The sequence below is a fragment of the Corvus hawaiiensis genome, chromosome 2 (genome assembly GCF_020740725.1).
Source record: "Corvus hawaiiensis isolate bCorHaw1 chromosome 2, bCorHaw1.pri.cur, whole genome shotgun sequence".
Classification (NCBI taxonomy): Eukaryota; Metazoa; Chordata; class Aves; order Passeriformes; family Corvidae; genus Corvus; species Corvus hawaiiensis.
Genome location: NC_063214.1, coordinates 88,152,552 through 88,172,000, shown reverse-complemented (window position 1 = coordinate 88,172,000; position 19,449 = coordinate 88,152,552). Strand labels below are relative to the sequence as shown.

The 19,449-nt window shown below is 41.3% G+C and overlaps 1 protein-coding gene across 1 annotated transcript in view; it reads right to left on the bottom strand.

Annotated features, from left to right (window-relative positions):
• Window positions 1-18,456, bottom strand: part of P2RY8 (P2Y receptor family member 8) — a 34,498-nt gene extending 16,042 nt beyond the window's left edge. The window contains exons 1-2 of the mRNA XM_048324143.1: window positions 18,321-18,456; window positions 14,736-14,821 (exon numbers count right to left, since the gene is read on the bottom strand). The gene's annotated coding sequence lies outside the window, so the exon portion shown is untranslated. The remainder of the gene's footprint in view (window positions 1-14,735; window positions 14,822-18,320) is intronic.
• Between the last annotated feature and the right edge of the window lie 993 nt (window positions 18,457-19,449).

Below are 19,449 nucleotides of genomic sequence, written 5' to 3'. Positions count from 1 at the left end.
TTACACCCTTGTCTCTGCCATGAGTTGTCTGCACGTCAACACAGCACTCCAGTTGCACCTCACCAGGGCAGGTTAGAGGGGCAGGATCACCTCCCTCGACCTGCTGGCAATGCTTTTCCTAAGGCACCCCAGGGTACCATCGGCCTTCTTGGCCTCAAGGACACACTGATGGCTCATGGACAATTTGTTGTCGATCAGGGCATCCAGGTCCTTCTCCACAGAGCTGCTCCCCAGCAGATCAGCCCCCAACCTGTGCTTGTGCATGTGTTGATTCCTCCCCAGGTGCAGGACCCTGCATCTGTCTTTGTTAAACTTCATTAGGTTCCTCTCTGTCCATCAGTCCAGCCTGTCTAAGTCTTGCAGACTGACAGTACAGCACCCTAGTATATCAGCCACTCCTCCCAGTTCTGTATCACCATCAAACTTGCTGAGGCTGCACAGTCTGTCCCTTCATCCAGCTCATGGATGAATAAATTGAACAAGATTGTATGCAGTACTGACCCCTGGGGAATACCACTAGAAACAGGTTGTGAGCTAGGCTGCTCTAAGGCAATTTTGATGACTGGTACAGTTATGCTCCAATAAGATATGTATAACAGTAGAGCAGTGGGAGACAGTTCTTTGGAGACAAAATTTGGGCTGCTAGGAGCCCTAGACATCTCTAAGTGGTGTGGTCTGAAATATTACCACATTCCTGTAGTTTCAGTGTGTAACTTGACAACAGATGCATAGAAAGATGGTATAGGTGCACTTAAGAATAAAAGAAATGTTTAGTGCAGATGGTGCCATCAGAAAAATATGGTTTGACCTCAGCTAAAATAGGGCAAGGTTTCTGTTACTAAAAATTAAGGTTATGGTTTTTAAACTAAAAATTAGAGAGAGCCAACTGTCACAGAAAAGCGTATAGTTCAGGATGACACATATTTAGTGGTGGGAATGTTATTAAATTCCCTGCAGTCTTAGTAAAAAGGACTGGAGAAGGTGTTAATAAAGCCCAAGAAGGAACCAGACAAACAGTTTCTACATGTGACGTATGTGAAGCACATCACATAAAACAGTGAGCCACAAAAAAAATCCAGACACATTAAAAAACCAGTTAAATCAAAAGTGTAAAAATGCTGAGGCTGATTGCCCTGGTTTTCAGCTGGGAATCTGACCTAATTTAGGCATCTGAGGAGTCTGATGAAAGAAAGTGATTGTTAGGAATGGTATGGCCAAGGCACACACTGCTACAGCCCTGCCAAAACGGGCCATGCAACTGGAGGATCGGTACTGTTGTATTACTGGGAGCTTTGTGTCACATCCAGTAAACAATTCAGCTGCATCAACACACAACAGAATATTCGTGGGCTGAAGGCTGTGACTGGAGGACTGCATCATCAATCACATAACGAGGATGGTAAATGTGGCAGCAATGTTCTTGGGATAGAAAAATCAGCACCAAACAATATGGAAATAAAGCCTTTCAAGTACCCCTAATCAAACTAGGAAAATGCACTATGGTGTGATGTGTGTCTTCAGGCACATCAAGTGTAATTCCTTGTGGAAACCAGCTGTTCAAGGTCCAGCGGGGAGCTCCTCACAAGATGAGAATTAGCAGCTCTTGGCTCAGGCCTCTGTCACCCTGAGTCTCCACAGCAGCAGGAGCACTGACCTGGGGTCTCCTTCCTGATTGAGACAACAAAGAGCTTTGACCTATTGACTATTGCAAATAAATTTCTACAACTTCAACTGGTTAATTGAAACTTGTTAGCAAAAGGCAAGCTTGAAACTTGGGCTCTCATGAGGAGTTCCCTATCAAAAGGTTTTGGTTCTCTTTTTCAGTATCTTGTAGTGCCATAGATCATGAAGGAGAATTGCCTCTGGAAGCTCCTTTGCTGGCAGACACCTGATGCTTTGGCAGTGGCTGAGATGTGATCCCAGCCACCACAGCAGCCCCCTTCTCTTCTGAAACCCCAAAGATGCCCTCAGCTACCTGGGAGTAGAGACAGGATGGTGCTTTTGAAAGTGCAGCCTGCTCCCCAGCTCACAGTGAAGGAAGATCAGCACCAACTACTTTCTCACTTCTCTTTCTGAGAATAGTGGAGGTTATCTATTTTTCACTATTGCTTAGTTCCCAGCTCTGTTTCGGGACTCATTGGTTGTGCTTGCTCATGAGAAGATCAGGGGCTTGGAGCCATCTCGGGGTTTTCCCACCAAGAGCTGCCGAGACTATGCCCTCCCCAGCCCTGCTGAAATGCCCTGGAACCTGGGCACACTTTCTGCACGTGCACATGGTGTCCAGCCAGCATCTGCGTGTGGCATCAGCTTAGCAGTGGAGAGGCCTGGTGGGGCATGTGAGATGAAGTCACCCGTGCTTGTGACAGTCACTGAGCACTACAGCCTGCGGTGAGGTTTAATGTGGTTTGGCAAGCAAATGATGGAAAATGCCAGTGTTTTGAAGCTCTTTCAGGGAACTGAAGGAAACAGGCCTGAGTCCTTTTAATTTTAACATCTCAGAAAGACTTTTATAAAAACCTAAAGGCAATGTACATTTCAGGAGAGCAAATTTAGTTTCCTTTCTTCTTCTCTGTGTATTTCTCTGTCTTACATTGTCTTATCATCATACAAATATACAGAGAGAGAGAAAGAAAGAAAAGGAAAGGAGAGTTTTAAGATTTAAAATAAATCAATTTTCTTGAGGATTGTGGTTTAATAAAGGTTGTACATTACATTTTCATAAAAGTCTGGAAAGGCAAAATAAATTCACACAATCCCTTCTAGCCCCATCCATCTATCCATGCAGGTGAACAAACCATAGTGCCAACATACTAAAGATAAGAGTGCAGTGATAAAAGATGTTTCACCACATGATGTGGGGAAAGTTTTTTACAAGTTAGGCCTAGCTGCTCAGTGTAGGTTCCTCTTTCAATTCTCTGAAACTCTTTAAAAAAAATTGCACACACAAAAAAACAACTTTCAAAAGCAGTTTCCTCAGTTCAGCCCTCCCTCCACTCCCACACCATCTCTTTAGATGCTTCTAAGATGTACTACAAATTACATGTAAAAGTTACTTGTGTTTGTACTGCGTGGGCTGATAGTTTTTAGAGCATTCTGTTACAGCATGATGTAAACTAACCTACACAAAACCCTCAAGGCTTTTCATTTAGTTTTGTTTACCTGTTTCTTTAATGCAAAATAAATCTATCCCTTTTTTTTCACCAAGACCAGTAGAAAGAGAAGACACCTAGCAATTCACCAGCTCAAACCTATCCTTTCTTTTTAAAGGTTATACAATCACAACAGGAAATATTTTGAAATGGTCATACTAATCACAAGACAGTGCATTTTAGTCTGAACATGTGCTTATACTAGTCTCCTTTTTTTAGGCTGCATCACATGCCAACTCATTGCCATTGCCATTTGTATTAATCGTAGGTTTTGCTGGTTTTTTTCTCCTTTCTTTACACACCTGATGCAAAACAATATTTGGAAAATATGCTAATTTTGGCTTAAGCCCTCAAAAGGAATTAGACATCCAAATATTTTAGGAGTCAGTCCGTAGTAGTGGCATTCCTGACTAGTTTCCCTGCACCCTTCTGCAAAAACAAAAGCAAATGCAAACTTGTCTCCTGCTGCAAAAACTGTCAATGAGAACGTAGCAACAATACTTTGACCAGTATGTCAGTGGCCTCCCCACAATGGCACTGCATCCAAAGCAATATGACTTTCTAGATCAGAGTAAGGAGCCACCTTATTGAACATGCCTGTGTAAAAGGATCTGGCACTCCAAGGGCACTTCTAAACTGCTGGGATGAAGTGGACTGAAGACAACAGTCACAAAGAGATTCCTCATTATCACTCCTGCAGAGAGCCATGTCAATAAGGAGATGAAAATGTTAGTGACTTCTTTGTATCTCTTTATGAAAAAGCCACCTTGCAATTACAAGAGATAGATCATTAAGAATCAGGTCGCTTCTGAGGGTTGACTGAATTGACAAGAGTTGACAAGACTGTAGGTGTGTTCTTGAGGATGATAAGCAGAACATCTTCAATTGCAGTGCTCTCTCTTTCACTTGCTCAATGCCTTCTGAAAAGTCACTTTCCAACTCTGATATAATTTTTTCTTTAAATAATACTAATATTTTTGCACAACTCAGTTACCTTGCTGCTGATGGTTCAAGGAATATTAGTGTCTTTGGAAATACTACAAGAGTTATAAGGAGAACATTTTAAGTGGCTTTTGAAATTGAGCACTTCCTTGTACTTTAACTGATGTTATCCAAATAATGAGACTTCCTGAATTCATTATCAAAATTTTAAAAAGTCTTTCTTTAGAGGTAGTGGATTCCTTTTTCTGATGAATTATAATAATGTAATAATATCCCAAGAGTAAAAATACCCACAAACTGCAAGGTACAATAAGGTTTTCTGGTTCTCAAATGATTGAATACCTCATATTACAGAATCACTGTATTATTTTGTATACTGGATTTCTGATATCTCGTTCTTGTCACCAGTGAAGACACAGTTCAGCTGAAAACCGGGTAAAAGACTTTCTTTAGAAACTGGGTGTAAAAAGAGATTGTGGTTAGATTTGCTCAATCACCCAAAAAAAAAAAAAAAAAAAAAAGGAGAGCAGCAAGTACCTAGAGGAGTTAATACAGAATGTAAATCCACAGAGAGAGCCCAGTGCACCACCATCTACACCTACTCTGCCTCAGGTTGTAGAAGCATAAGTTTCTACCTGCCCAGGAGTCTCCATCGCCCCATCTGAGATGTCCCCACCTCGTCAGCTCACAATTAGGCCTTTTACCATGAGATACAGAAAACCAGAACACTGAGCAGCAAGAAAGCTAGACAGAAACACCTCAGTCTCTGAGAAAGCTTCAGCTTTTGACACTTTGTGGAGGGTTTCAAGGAGACCTCTAGATACAACCATGCATTACCACTGAAATTTCTGCTGCAGTGAGATGTTTGCATCCATCTTATCTCATAAAACCCAGAAGTATCCAAACGAGAAACAAGAATACTATTCCCACTTCCTTAATATCACACAGTGAGGATGTGGGAGATTAGAATTTATTTCTCTCTTCAGAGTGATGAGATTTCAATCTACATGTCTCACCAAGCAATAAGACTTTCTATTTGTTACTTCCTCTAAAATATATAAATTACATTTAAGTAGGAACTGCATTTTGGATGTCTTCTCCTCTCAAGTGCTAAACAAACACTACAGTTTGTTTTTCTCACCCATGGAATTTATATCCCAGCGGTACCAGGCAAACTGAAACAAATTCAGCGGCAAGAGTAAAGACAAGTTGTAGATAAATAACATTATGGTCAATGCATTTCTGCAAGAATGCTTGGTTCCAATCAGGCCAGCTAAACATCCATAGTCTGAAGGGAGTGCCCTAAGTATCCACAGGATTAAAGGGCACATGGCATTGATGCCTTGCTTCTGGCTGTATCCTACGCAGGATGTACTCCAGTAAGTCTCCAATAAGTGTTTTGGCTATTTATGGTGTACTGGGTCCTCCAGCTGATGCAGCTCAAGGAACAGAGTTCCCCCCACTCCACAACTGTGGTTTATTTCAGGCCTTTAGCCTGAGCTGGGTATTAGTATATCTGGGCTTCTGAGGATTTAGTGACTGGGGTTCATAATTTTGATAACGGCACCTTTAGCAAAAGCTGAGCAACTGAAGACCTCAGTCTTGAATTTCAGCACTTAATGACAACAAAAGAGTATTTAGGCTCCTAAAGCCTTTTTCAGTGGTAGCGTAAAGGTCAGAAATTGGAAATTCCACCTGTGATGAAGATTTTCTCCTTCAGTGTAGGGTTGGAGTGGATCCCAGCAAGTAGGTCAGGCATATGAACATGCAGAGGCCTGATGCTAGGCATATAATGTGAGTCACAAATGCACAATTGCTTTGCTCTGCCTTCTGGGTTTATGCCCCTTTTGCAGAAGAATCTCCTGTGCTCCTAGCTAAATCATTCATTGGTGAGCACAGTCCCACCCTGGATGGATGGTCTTCATCCTCTGTTGTAAGAACCAGTGGCAGTCAAATAAAAATACTTGCCTTTACTGCTTTTATAGCAGTCCCAATTGCTTTTCTCTAGGTCAAGAACCCTGGTAGGTCTCCATAATGTATTGTCACTCAGTCAGTCTTTGAGATCGTGGAGATAAAATGTCTTGCTAAACTCCTTGAGAACAGATATCCTGTCCCAGCAGACTAGGAAAGACATTCAGCATAGAAGAGCTACCTGGCCCAACTCCACATTTTTTGCACCATTCTCCCAGGCAGATATAAGGTACTTGTGGAAGTGTGTGAGGGTGAGTTTGGCAGGTGGGTGTGATGCCTTCACTGCAAATCACCTGGCTGAGAGTTCATGTATCTTTCCCCCCACCCCAACAATCAGGGGTGAAGTAGGGCTCTTTCTTGTTGAATAAACATTCCTGATTTCCTGGATTGTTTAGGCGGATGGCGTCGTGGTGACGAGCTTCCGCCTACAGGGATATAAGTATCTACTTGCTCTATGTCTTGCTAAGACCCTTTACATATTCCCCTTCCTGGCTGGAATGGGAGAAGAACAGTATAAAGATCCTGTACTTACACTGACTACTTTTTCCTGCCAAGGGGGGCAATTACACAGGGAAATACCTAGGAAGCCAGACCAGAGAAAAGGACTCCAGTGAGAATGAAAGCTGTGCTCATGGAGCTACAACATACCCCAGGTTGGCCTCAGAGTAGCACCAATCCAATGTTTTTTTAACAGAACGAGGCTCACAGGACGTACATGGAGGAGCTTACACACAATTTCTTGTCCCAGCACGAGACCTCAGCTATCTCTTGTGACATCCTGTCATTGCTGGCATGATTAACTCCTATCCGTGGGTATGTGGGTGCATCACTGAAGGACCGGGTTTGAGGAAAGCAACAGATGATCGGGTCATTTTCAGTGTTGTGTGGTGACAATACGATGCTTTCTGTGATGCAGGCTGTCAAAAGAAAACTCGTTAGAAGGATGAATGAGAAGACTATAAGATTCTCAGTGGTAAGAGCCTCTCACCCACTCCTTGAAAACTGTTGTCAACTCTTCAACTCTATCTTGCTGTTCTGATGAAAATCTACCCTAAAGTTTGCTTGGTTTTCATACTCCCAGTTGGTTGGGAAGATGCACAGATCTGCTTATTCATAGACTGTACATGAAAAAGAAAAGCACAAGTAGAGATTCTCTATTAAAGAGTTAAGAGGAAGGGAGGAGAAATAAGGAAGTAGTGGTTGAAACAATCTGCTTTTAAGTAAAGAAAAGAGTTAAGAAAGACTTGATAACATTTTAAATGGTGTATAAACAACCAGAAGAGCCCCAAACTAGGCAGGTTTTTTTGTTTTTCCTGGGGTTGTGGGTGTTCATAACTAGTGGAAAATGCAACAAGAACTTCAGCAATTGGAACACTACACTTTTTAGCCAAAAAAAAACAAGCACAGTTTTCTCACCCACCCAGACTGAAACATGAAGTTGAAGGGATTATTTCTAATAAGGAGAAGAGAGGTTGGTTTCTAAACCCTTCCAGTGTAGGGTAGAACCATTTTTTTTATCTAGTTATTTAACTTGAGATCAAGTGGGTCAAAAGTATATAAAACAGAACAGGCACATTAAAACCCTTTGTGAGGTTTGCCACAAAGGACAGCTGGACTGTCAGTGTAAAAAATATAAACACGAACTGATTTGCAAAGAACCCTTACATACTCTGTAATTCTGATCTGAGAATGCTCTTCTGGCTTTTAAAAGTTGTATCGTATTTGGCTGTTTCTCCACTGGGGAAATACTCTTTTCATTTTTCACGATTGACAGTAGTGATTCAGCAGCAATACAATCTTTGTAGCCCTAACATATAAAAAAACCCCTAATGCTTAAGTCAATGCCTTGCAGCTATATTCAAAAAAGTGTTGTAATTTGCAACTGTCTGTATGTAGGGCCTTGCCAAAATTTATGGCATAATTTCTCACCAATGTGAGTGGTTGTGGAAAGGATTTAGATTAGGGATGGTTTAGGACTAGTTAATTTAATAAGTGACCTAAATGTGAATAAAATAAATACAAAATAAATATATAAAATTGAAAACATTTAGTCTCAATGTTCAGAGCTATTTAGAAGTTTAATTGCTGCAAACTTAACTTTCTGCTTCTATATAATCCCATTTAACACTGTGCATGAAACAATAAGGCAGTGAGCAACAGTCTGCAAGATGTTTATTTACCAGCACTACTGTGAGTTATTTATTATCTTCAGTGCCTTTGATGGCTACACATCAAGAGACTTAAGCTTTGGCTCAGATCTCAAAAAAGGAAATAAACCCCCACAAGTCTCTACAGCACATTTCTCTGGAGGAGGAGATGAGCATTGAGACATTAATGTCCACGCAGAAAGCTCAACCTGAATCTGTTGTCTTTCTCCCAGAAGAAAGTAAAAGGGCACAATGACATTGGGCTGCAGAAATGAAAGGTGAGGGCTGGGGCTCTGTGGAGCACAGTGGGGATAATGGAGATATCCATCTGCACTGAGATGCTGGACTAGGCAATTCTTTCTATGAGTCAGTCAATGAATGCTGTTCACAGAAACAGGAGTGGGCTGTTTGGACTTAGAAGTGAAAGACTCTGGTATTTCAATACACTTTCTTATCAGACAAATGAAGTCTGTGGGTGAGCATCCAGCCTCATCTCTAGGGGAAGGATGTGATATGGGAGAATCCAGAAGGGAATGTGGCAGTCCTGGGTAGCTGTCAGCCAGAACAGGTATCAAACACTTTCACTTGTTCACTTTATCATTAACATGGAAGCAAGAATTTAAATGCAATCCAAAGAACTACTGAGCCCAGCTGTTGTCCAGCTTTGTTTGAAAAGGATCTTTGGTCTATATACATGAGTCTGTACTTCTCCTCTCTCCCTCAATAAATGTGAATTGGCTGATAAAGGGTGAAAGTCCCGAGATTAACTAAGTTTCTGAGCATTGCATAAAGTATTTGGACAACTGGATAAAAGCCTGGAATTCAGACATTTGTAATTCCACCTAATGTTTTTCTGTTTCTTTCCCTGATAAGTGCAACTGCCTATGGTTTTATGTGTGTAATGGCCATAATAACTCAGGAGAAGTTTGCAGACGTGTGCAATAGCAATAAGGACAATATTCATTATCTATTAATCCATTGTAAGTCATAGTAAAAAAATAAACTAGTGTTTTCTACTGTCCCCAGAGCCACTGGATCCACACATGTTGGTGTTGTCTCTGCTTATGGGGCAGTGTCACCGTCTCATCCTAACTGTTGAAAATGCCTTTCACCCATCCCTTTTTTCAGTCTGGGGTCAAAGCAAGGAAAGTGCAGCCCAGAATAGAAGACAAAGTATTTCATGTGGATACAAATATCAGTCTGCAAATCCTACACCAAATCTGCTTGACCCAACATGTGACAGACCCATTTTATGAATGGACCATACATTTATCTTCCATTGAAGGAAGTGAAAGCATTTAGCGTTCAGTTCTCTTGAGCCCACAGGTGGACACCAAAACATCTTTAATAGATAAGCATGGTTTTATTTCTAACACCTGGCATGCTTTGAATTTCTGGCCTGTTCTTTGTGAAGAAGCCCCTACTTATTTTCTTCAGATTTACTAGAAAAGTTTAGGCTGATCATATATAGAAGGTGTAAAATTTTTTACTTTGCTGTGGCAGGTGGGGGCAGGGGAGCATTTACAGCTCCTGTAGCATGGTAGTGTGAACAACAAAATGGTTGGCAATGGCAAGCTGCAACACTGAGGTTTTTACTCCAAACTTGAGGAAGTCAAATCTCCAGGTGACCACATGCCCTTTTGAAGATGGCAAAGATTTTCAGTTTTGGGCCCCTTACTGCAAGGAAGACATTGAGGTGCTGGAGAGTGTACAGAGAAGAAACCAATGGAGCTGGTGAGGGGTCTGGAGCACAAGTCTTACTAAGAACAGCTGAGGGTGCTGAGGCTGTTGAGTCTGAAGAAAAGAGGGGACTTTATCATTCTCTACAGCCACCTGAAAGGAGGTAGGACCCAGATGGGGCTCCGTCTCTTCTCCCAAGTAATAACTGAAAACAGGAAATGGTCTCAAGTTGCACCAGGGGAAGTTTAGATTGAATAATAGAAAAATTCCTTTACTGAAAGGGTTGTCAGGCATTGGAACAGGCTGCCCAGGGGAATGGTGGAGTCACCATTCCTGGAGGTATTTAAAAGATGTATAGATGGTGCACTTGGGGACATGGGTTAGTGGCAGACTTGGCAGTGCTGGGTTAAGGGCTGGACTCGATGACCTTGAGGGTCTTTTCCAGCCTAAATAGTTCTGTTTCTGACCACCTATTTTTCCTTCTACACTCATGACTACAGTAGTCCCAAAGACAAGTTAGGGCAGTCAGAAGAATTGGCACAACCGAAGGAACTGATTTTTCTGTAATACAATTTCTCCCTCTGCTCTCCTGCTGCTAACTGGCATAGCAATAGTCTTTCCACATGCTGGTGTTTCCCACATGTATAACAAATCACTTTTGTATAACAAAGTGATTTCCAGGCACTGCTGTGAGAGTTTGCAGTTGGTTTTTGCATTACTGCAGCAGCAAAAACTGGGAGGTGCTGAGAATCAAGGTAACCATTTCCAAGCCCAGGGCAGATCAACCATTTATGTTATTGATATCCATATTGGCTATGATCTCTGCCCCTCTCGTGGGGGGTAATTCTGTACTTAACCCAGAAACTTTAGCAGAAATAGACATGTGAGTTGCACAAACCTACCAGCCTACTATAACATGTAAAACTGTGCCATGTCCTGTTAGTTTCTCAGAGAAGAGCTGTTGGTGGAAAACATTTCATTTCATTTTCAAAAATAACTTTCCCAAGTATATATGGTTTTAAATGTCAAACATTTAACATGCATTTAACCATAAAAGAACTCAGTAATGATTTTGTGAGGCCATTTTATCCATCAAGACCAGATTTTAAGATTATGTATCTGCACTGCTGAGAATTGTTGAGGTTGCAAAAGCCAGACATGTAACAGGAAACTTCATTCTTCATCCTCTTAGAGACATTAAAGATATGTTTATCCCCCATGGGAGAAATCTGTGACCAAGAAGACACATCTTCACATGAAAGAGTGGGTTCCAGTGATTTTCTTTGACAGGGATATACAGATTTAGGTCACAAATTGGACTGATAAGAAGATGTTGTATGCAATGTGCAAGGCAGAGTTTAGTCCGGCTTAAGGGCCTGATCTTGCTTTTGTTTAACTCAGTCTCACGTTCACATGCTAGCAGCCAACTTCTGTTAGCTGCAATCATGGATAGGTTGCAAACTTTTTGAGTAACTATGCATTTCTAAAGACCCCAACAGCCACTGAGGATCAGTGCACTGAGGATTTAAACACTGTGTAACTGAGATCACCAGCCTTGCAGAGACATGTGATTGAGGGGAATGGAAGGTGTCCCTTATGAAAATGTTTTGTCTTTTCCTTCCATGTTGAAATGCTCACAATGCCCATTTATCTCAGGAAGGTTACTGTTCTAGAAGCCTAAACAAATAAACAGCTGAAGAGCTTGGGAGCCAGAATTTCATCAGCAGGTTCCCCTGGCTGCTTTTCAGCTGAACGATCCTACTAGTGAAATGGTGGAAGTCAGCAAGCTGAAGACAGGAAATCAGCCCACCTGCCAAGAAACTCTACAAGACACAGGCTGGAAAATGGACATGTTTAAGTCTGCCCTTTTCCACTTGATCTCTGTTGAAACCAATGCCTTCCCAGCAATTTTCCAAAGGCAAAATACCCTATCAGAAAAATTTAGACTTTTTTCTCATGATTGTTCAATGAATGACACTATTCCCTATGTACAATGCACTGTTCAAACTTGTCCTAAATACTAAAAAAACAACTGATTTTGTGGCATTTTTATGGCATCCAGTTTTGTAGCATCAAAGTGCTTCAGGAAGACCTGTAAATTTCTTATTTGTAGCCGTCTTCTAATATGAAGATTATTTAACCCCATGTTATGAAGAGGAAAATGAGGAATGGAGGCCCTGAGTTACCCAGGATGTGATTTTTAAGAGCATTTGGCATTAAATAAAATGTTAGTGTTTCAAAGCCACATTTCTATTGACCATACCTGGATTTGTGAGTAATCGATACTCTGCAAGTCAGATCCAGATATCTTTTCATAAGCATTTGAAAATTAGGAGTTCAGAGTTGGTGCCTGTTTCTGAAAGCTTAATTCCTTGAAGCTAGATCTGAAACAGAATTTCAAGTGCTGTAAGATAAGCATCACATGGGTGGAAGGATGAAGACACCAGTGAAGGCTTAGGTGTCTCAGAATGGGATCTGAACTAGTCAGCAAAATGATATGGAACAGTGTGAAGTCAGCACTCTTCGCACGCCACACACATAGATCATCCAGTGCAGACAAAGGATGAGTCCTAAAAACATGAAAAATTGAGGAAAAAATAGTCTCACAGAACCTACTCGCTCTCACAGGGAAACTACGAGACCTGAGCCTTGAACCTCTTTGCCAGAGCTCCTTTTGTTAAAATTCCTGGTTGCCTTTTCTTTCTGGGGACTAAATTTAATTTGCTACAATCTTTTAAGGTGGTTGATAGAAGAAAAACACTTTTCTGCCCTGTCTGAATGATAAAGTAGTGGTTAATTTCAGGAAATAGATGCCTTAAGATGTCTCCATGGGACTTCTTATCTGAGCTGGAGATTGCTTTAGCCTCAAAGCTTCTGGGTACTGCCCATCTTTCACATCAGAGATGCACACTAAAAAATTATCAGTACAACAACTCAGGGAAAGATGAAAACACCATGAAGGAGGGTAAGAGATTCTCTAGCCTAGTGACAGAAGCAGCCATCAAGTAAGTGGACACGGCCTGGAATCTACTCTTTAGTTTGGCCTTTGGAGCTACCCAGTGATTAGTGTGAAACAGTGTCTCTGAAGACGAGACTAGAGACAAGATCTTTAGCCTTCTACCTGAATGGTATTTCAGGCTTCTGACTTTTTTTGTCCTCTTTTGCTTGCTCTTCCAGCTTCTACTGGCTGGGTGCAATTCAGCCCAGACCATAGTTCTAGCATACTACCTAGCAAGGAAGGAGGTAGATAAGCCTTTAAATACTTTCCAAAGACAGAGCTGAGTGTGCATGCTCTTTCTCCTATACTCTATAGAAGGAGTTACACTATTTCCTACTCTTTGACCTTTTGAAAAACAAGCACTTGTATTTGTAAAGAAGAAACATAGTTTTACTGATGTGCTTTAAGCATTCTCCTCAGTGGCACCAGACCAGCTCTTTCAGTCCTGTAAAAATCCTTTTGTTCTATAATTGCTAATGGATATCTTCTCTGTATTTGTCTCTAAGTATCTTTAAGTACTGCTATCTTGTGTTATAAGACGCAACTACTATCGTATAACTCGCCAGCAGTCAGAGGCTGCAACAGAATTTTCCCTGTTTGGAGCTGAACACCTGAAGTTCCATCCTAGCTCCATTTCAGGCAGTTCACGTGTATCCTTTTCTTAAGAAGGTGACCTTTTCTCAGCATCACAAAAGCTTTTCTCAGCATCTGCTTTCAGGTAGAATCAGTGGCAAAATCATATTTCCCAGAACATCGCTCAGTCACTAAAATCACAAGGCTGCTTTGCTTTTTCCTGTAGCTCTGCGTCTCAGTCAGCATGTGTTCTCCAGCAGCAAGCAGATGAGAGCTGAACAATGAGACAGGAAATGGTCTCCCACTAAACAGGTTGTTCATTGATTTTTTTGTGCTGAAGTATTATTCTGTGATATTTACACTTAGGACTCTGAGGAATATACCACCTGCACAAGGGGGACTTTACTACAGGTAAAGTATGTCAATATTAGTAAATTTAACACTGTCAGAACAATGCTCAGACCATGAAATTCAATTGCTTGGGCTGTTACAGTTCTGGCACAGTTTTATCTCTCACCAACTAATGCTCCCTCAAACAACTCTGAGCCACAATGAACTTCTTGTATAGTTCAGGAGTTTTGACAGAGAAAAGACCATTCCAAAAAAGAAGTTTGGATGCAGCCATCATGTTACAGAGGCTGAGAACAGTTATTACAGGTGTGTCAAATACGCTAAAGATCAGGATATGACTGGTCCCAGCGAATGAAGTGGGAAGTTACTGCTGGGTAAAAACATTTTCTGTGTAGCCCACTAGAGGGTGCCGACGCGCCCGTGCTGCCTCCAAGATTTATGTTTCTGAGATCTGGATATTTCAGAGGTTTCTCCAGAGTATTTGAGGGAAAGAGCTGAAAGAATCACACCTTGCTGTCCTCTACAAATCCACTTTAATCATCAGCAGCATGTAACCCAAAGTCTGTCTTCCTCTTGTCAACTGCCGTCCCAATACCAACCACCTTCTGTCCTCATCTACTTCGAGACTGTGTATCTAGGATTCTGGGAGAACAGGACTTCAATCGGGCATCATTTAGCAAGTTTCAAAGACCAGTGATGTTTTTTAGAAGAGAGGGGAGGAGGGGGAGCGGGCGAGGGGAGAAAGAAAAAGTCTTAACAAGATTATTTCTGCCTTTGTGCTTATTCACCTACTCAAAGCAGAGGCTTGTGTTCCTGAATGTTCCCTTATTGCCTCAGCAATTGCCTCATACAGCTAAACTCTGCATGCAACATCCTGCCAAAGAAAATGCAAAACTTTTCATCTTAAATGTTGACCAGACTTACAGGCAGTTCCCTAAGGAATTTGTCTCGCCATCTCACCGCTGATGTTTCCGTGCTGCAGCAGATCAGATTTCCTCTATGAGTAAGAGCTGTAGAAAGGAAAAAAAAAGAAATATTTTAAGAATCAAAAGAAAACAAAAAAAAAAAAAAGGAACATATCTAAAGATAATTCAGTGACAAGCACTGATAACATTTTCTTTCATAGCCTTAAATATATGGTTCACTAGCTGTAAAACATACCTGTGCAGGACTACTAAAGTTTCAGAATACAGGTATCTGAAGAGAAAAGAGCACATACTTCTTGTTGGTTTGCTATTTTCCCTTTTCATTTTTGCAACTGTGAATCAAGTACAGTGTATCTCACAGTAAATAGCCCTAGCTTCTTCTTCACAACCATACCAAGGTGTAACTTCTGTTCTTATTTCAAGTCTTAGTCAGCAGTTGGGAGAGCGAGGATTTTCAATTCACCAGCTGCTGAGCTTGAATTTCTCATGCAGTAGTGTGAAAATGTGACAAAATTGTGCAGCTCTTGATGACCAAGCTTACAAATCCCTGGCCCCAGCCTGTACAACTCGTGGACCCTCATCACTCTGTGCACAAAAAGGCAGAATCTCTGTGTTAGGATATCAATGAGAGCTAAAACCCAGTATTGAAATACTGAGCTGTTGCACGAAGCATACACAGATTTCTCTCCCTCTTTCTCTGAGTATTTAACTTCAGTTAAATATTCATCAGCCCTGAAAAATAAGATTGCCAATGGAGAATTTCCATAAGGACAGAAGGCTTCCAATCAGAAATATATGAAAATTGACTGGATCAAACTGACACTACCAGGTTCAAAGATGCAGAAAATTAATCCTGTGGGATATTTCTTATTGATTAGCATCTAAATTTAGGCAAAAAATTGGACTATATTACCCACTTTAAACCTATTTTAAATAACAACCTTAGCTCTCAGGCTGAGTCCCTCTCAGGTTTCCTGTGTATAAATAGTAAGCCCAAGAGGAACACCAGTTTGACTTTCCCATTTGAGAGCTGGCAGTAAGAATAATCAAGCCAAAACAACAATCCCACAGACATTTAATTATAAATAGAGCTCATTTCATCCAGGAATTCTGGAAGCAGTAGTCAAGATCCAGACTGTAATGTCATTTCTGTAATGTCATTTTTCAGAGGAGAGCTACATTTTCAAGCTCCTTCTGCACTTTGTGAAGAGCATGGGAACAGTGTCAATAAATATGCCTGATAAGAAAACCTCCCTTCTATCCAGCTGAAAGCTTTGCAAACATTAGTTGTCAGCAGTGAAGCCCCCTGAACTTCTGTTTCAAAACAACTTTTTATCTGGAAACTATGCAAATGTGAAGTAAAGTTTTTAAGTGGCAATACATGTGCAAAACACCAGCACACAGTCTTGGTGTGTCTTTATTTTTGAGCAGGAAAGAGGAGTCTACCACAAGATAACTTGTTTGTGGCTAAGTTGTGTCTGGGTTTCCCCCTCTGGCCACTTGTCCAGAACGCAGCAGTTACTGTGGCAGACCAAACCTGCCATACAAGGAAAGACCTTTCTAGTATTTGTTTTCAGTGCTCTTACACATAACCGCTGCACATAACGCCTGCTGCCCTCCGACAGAGAGACAAGGACTGCACCCTTTTCCCACATCAAACAAAGATACTGATGCTGAAAGAGAGCACCGAGAGCAAACATTTTAAATTACCTAACCTGGCCTTTTCTGCACTTACAGTCATCAATGAAAGCAAAATTATCTGCACAGGCAGATGCATCTGAGTTGAACCCAAACCCACGCTGCAAGACAGAAGGTGAATACACATTTTCAATAAATGTGCCTGAAGGGATGCTAAAAACTGGAGGCAGAAGCAGTGGGTAAGATGCTGGTTGGTGACAGGGGATGCCTGGGTTCACCTTGCTCTTCCCACACAAAGCTGCTGAGCACTTTCCCTTGAGCCGTGCCTATGAAGTAACTGAGAAATGTGACTGGAGGATAGTAGGCACACTTTGGCCAGCTTTCCTCCAGCAAACCATGGCATAGGCTGCGAGTATTTACCAACTGAGGCCACACAGACCTGTAAGGAACAGCAAATTGCTTGGCATTGATGTTGAAACTGAGAAGACATAAGGCTGATGCAAATGCTTCTACCCATGCCATAGCCTCTGCCCTAGCAGAATGGTAACATGCTCTCTGGTTGTGTATAAACTGACACAGCTGTTTGCAGGGGAAGACTAGGATTCTTGATCAGATTGCCTGTGCTGGGGAGCTGCAAAAACCAGGGCACAAGTCTGGCACCAGCTGGGATTCATCTGAATTCCTTCTCCATCTGTAGGTGCAGTGACAAAACTTCAAGTGGCTCATTGAGTCTGTTGAGGGTGAAATTCATTACAGAGGTCCAGTTGCTGCTGTAACAGCAATCTCACAAATAAGGTGGAAGTGATTTAGGTATGAAGCCCCAACGTGGATGGAAATTTTGTGTCTGAATCAAACCCATGCTGTTAAAAGTCCGACCTAGATTCTTCTGACAATTATGTTTAAAATCCAGAAAGTGTTTACACCAACATTCAAGGAGTCAATGTCCAAATATTAAAACTGATTACAAGCAAAGACTTAAAAAGTCACAAATGCCAAAAAACCCGAGTCTTAAAAAACCCACAAATGCCATATTAGTGTATGATTTCACTCAGCGATCAGCATACCACATACAATTTCCCTTTCTCTATGTGGCCCAATGACAGCACATTATTACAATAACTGCCCCACTGATGGCTATTTTATTCTTGTTTCTGAACTATTAAACAAAAGTTTTTCACACAAATAGTCTCTCTCCCTGTCTATTAAGAGGCAACAAATGCCGTATGCAAAAGTGCACTGTGTTACAGGACTTCCTTCTGGTGCCTGTCTGTCTGAGTTCAGTTTTTATGCATCAAAAGACCCTGATGAAATTATATCATTTTATGATATGGTTCCACAGTCACTTCTGTGTGTGCTTGACTGCTGCAAACCTCCGGAGCAGTCTCAGGATGAGTATAGTACATGACTGCAATAGCTAAAGATAGATATCACGTCCAGATTTACAACCAAAACTGGTCAAAAATTATCTGGGTTTGATTTTTTTTCTGTCCCCCAATACATAGAAGCTCATTCTTCCTCTTTTTAAAAACGGAGTTGAAGAAACACTATGATTTTTACTACTCTCCTCACTAAAGCAAACTGTGCACCTGAGAACTGCTTTTTTTGATAGTGGTTTTTGCAGAGTGAACTCCTTAAAACTAGCGATGAGTTTTCTTTCTCTTTTACTGCAGTATTTGCTGTAATAATTCTGACTTCTAAATATATGCAAAGTAATTTCTTCATTATCTTTGCTCTATTATTAAGCCATACAGTTCTTCCTTTATTTCTACAGCTCACAGTCATCTGGCACAAAGAAACATATGTACTTCTTGGACTGCAATGAACTCTGTTCTCCCTTCAGATGTAAATAATAGGAGGGAGAAAAAATCAGTCTTGTACTGACTCTGGCTCCTCTGAAAAACTATTACGAATAAACAATGAAGAAGAGAAAAGCTGTATTCCTTACCTGGTCTGAGAGGTACAGTGCACCTTGAAAGCCTCTTAAATGACACAGAAGAAATAGAAATAGTTGAAAGTTTTTACTCATCCAACCAGAGGGCTCAGGAAATGACTATTTTGCAATGATTAACTCCTTCCTCACTTCGAAGTCTTTCAAGTACAGTTCCACTGCAGTTTGGTAACTCTGCCCTACACATGATTTCTGTTTCACACTGAGAATATGCAGGTGGCCAGAGAAGACTCTGATAACCTCAGTGGAAGAGAAAAACTGCAGTGTCTTCTGCATAACTGTGACCAAGTACATTTTACTGTTGAGTGACGCTTATGTAATGAAGTTTAGAAATGACTGAGTAATGGCTTGACCTCCCAACTCTCATTTATAGAAGAGGTTTAGAGCAATGGAGCAATATTCTCAACATGATTTCAGTGTTGTGGTGCCCAAGAGAGCAAGGTAAAAAACCTAGGTTATTTGAAGGAGTGGCATCCATTGCAGCCTGGACAAGCATTTGATGTACATATAGTGTATGATACTTTTATACACAGAGGGTCTCCAGCTGAAAGTCAGGCATCCTGGAGCATCAGGAGTTAGTCCTCTGCACATAAAAACCCCCTGTGCCTGAAAACCTGTTTTCCCTTGCCTAAATGTATCTGTTTGACTAAAAGGCATTTCTGAGACTGAGCTTATAAACATCCACTAGCCTGAAAGCTGTTAAAGGCCTGCTCCCCACAGGAGCACAGGCTACTTCTGGGGAGTGGACACCTCCACACAGAACCCAAAGTGGAACCTGGGCTTCTGAGCCCGTGGAGAGACTTCGTGTTGGGGTTTCCAAACACAGGGATGGAGTTGTCTTACCTAGCCCTTGGCATTTGCACTGCAGGTATCTACACCAGAGCCCATCATTCAAGGCACTCTTGAATATAGGCAGTGGAAAGAAACAGACCTTTGCAAGATTGTTTATCTGGGAGTTTTACCATCCAAATAAGAGTTCCTTCTGCTATATATAGATACATAGGCTTGCATGATTTTTTTATGCAATCAAGATTTTATAAAAACTACAAATAAAATCCTTATTCTCTGCAAGTTAAGTTTTACCTTTGACCTCCCAGTGATTATTTCCAGTAACAACACCTCAAGA